The sequence below is a fragment of the Alligator sinensis genome, unplaced genomic scaffold (assembly GCF_000455745.1).
Source record: "Alligator sinensis unplaced genomic scaffold, ASM45574v1 scaffold442_1, whole genome shotgun sequence".
Taxonomy (NCBI): domain Eukaryota; kingdom Metazoa; phylum Chordata; order Crocodylia; family Alligatoridae; genus Alligator; species Alligator sinensis.
This window is the reverse complement of record NW_005841829.1, coordinates 5,297,504-5,299,537: the sequence shown is the minus strand read 5'-3', so window position 1 is coordinate 5,299,537 and position 2,034 is coordinate 5,297,504.

The window sequence follows — 2,034 nt, the reverse complement described above, 5'->3', positions numbered from 1 at the left end:
CCCCCCCGCTAACCCCTGCCCCCATTCTGACTTACTCTAGACTGGGTGGCTATTTTTAACTCGATCTAATCTCCCCGGATGTCTGTACACAGCCTTAGACTGTCAGGCCCCACTGTTCTCTAAGCATGTCTGTACACTTGACTCACTGAAGGGTTGTTTACAAGTAGCAGACCAATCAGTGCCCCGACGTTGAATTTTTGATTAACCATGTTCAAGTATTCCTTTAAATATAACAAACAGCTAAAATTAAGGGTAAAGTATGCGTACTGGAATCTAAAAATAGCTTTCTTATGTTATTCGTAACATTTTCACTAACTTCAAGGAATGTGATCTGTGGTGTTTCTCCTACTGCTGATTCAATGATACAGAGTCAGCATGAAATGATACTGATTTCAAAGGCTGATCATGCTTACTGTATTCTCCTGTGGAAAGCTATTTGTGGAGACAGACCAGCATTGGATATAAACAACTGCAAGTAATGTAAATGGCTCGGATAAAGTTTGCCGCCAATGCAGAGGTCCTTTGGGCCTCAAGGTTCTTCTAGACATGTAAAAAATAGTAAAGAATAAATCACTGCAGAGAAGTGGAATGCTGTTTTGGTTTGCCACGATTTGTTGCTATGGTGGAAAGTCACATTTTCAGGCAAAGAACTGCTTTTCTGCTGTGAATAAACATGACAACTAGGCAAAGCCTGAGTCTACAAAATTACACGAGGAAAATAAATTTAAGGTCTAAGTGTGATCTTACCTCTACTTTGAGGCCTTGTTCTGTCCATTTGGTAATAGTGCTGTTCAGCAGCACCACCTAAGGATTCCATTAATCTCAAAGATACAAACAAAGATTGAAAGGGCCAGTGGTGACTGCTGAAAGATTAAATCCAACCCCTTCTCCAGGCAGGCTACTGGTGGCATATCAAAGTTCAGTAGCAACTCACAATGAACACAGTTTCCCAGAACTAACATTGGGGCTTACTGGAGTAAAATGTCCCCCAAGGAGCTCTCTAAAGGATGTGTTTGTTTATTTATTGCCTAGGAAAGGGACATAGCTATTCCTCGCTTCTCCATTATAGCTTACACCTGTAAGTTACCTCCATTCACAACACTGTATTCTCAATAGTGTTTTACCTCTGCTCAAGCTTCTGTTTTATTTACAGGATAATCAAAGCAAGAAATTAATTTTCAATCATCTTAAAACAGCACAGATGTCCAGTTCTGATCAAACTAGCCTAAAAACACAGTTTTTCACAGGCGAGTTTAAAAAGTTGTATAAAATATTAGGCTGGAAAAAGTAGAGAGCAAAAAACAACCCCAAAGTTCCCCTTTATACCAAGCCCTTGAGAAGTCAAGAGTGAATTTAAAGGCAAGGAGAAGAATATAAAATTTTATGAAAATAGGTTCTTGTAAATATTGTAATTGGCATGTACCACCTTAAGCAGGTGGTCAAGAGAGAAGTGGAATTCTAGCAGTGGATAGTAAATATAAAGTGAATCATTTGCATTCATTTCTAAATAAACTTAAAGTTTAATACAAATGTCAGTGAAGTTTTCTTACCTCCTTCAGGTCACCAGACTTGCAAAGCTCAGATTCAGTTCTGAATTCTTCTCAAATCCAGATACTAGATATGGCGTGACCCATTATGGGAATTGGCCATAAATTAGTTCCAAATTTCTCCCAAGTCCTGCAGTATTCTACTCTGAGCTTTTGATTTAAATCCATGTCTAAATGGGCTTCTTTGCAGATTTGGTTTATTTTATTGTAAATGCTTTATCTGTTTTTATATAAATGATCGTACTTTTGGTAAGCTGCCCTGGGTCTTTTGGTGGGGAAAGCAAAGCATAATATAATTTAGATAAATACATAAATAGAAGGATGTAGCTCTAAAATGAATAAAAGTCCTCTACTGTTTGTTTTTGCCATGCCTGAGAAAAGACAGTTATTCACTAGCAGATGACTGAACAGAAGAGGAAAAAATGTAACAATGGGAAAGGGGAGAGAAAGTGTGTGTGTAAGAGAGAGAGGGATAAAGGGAGGGAAA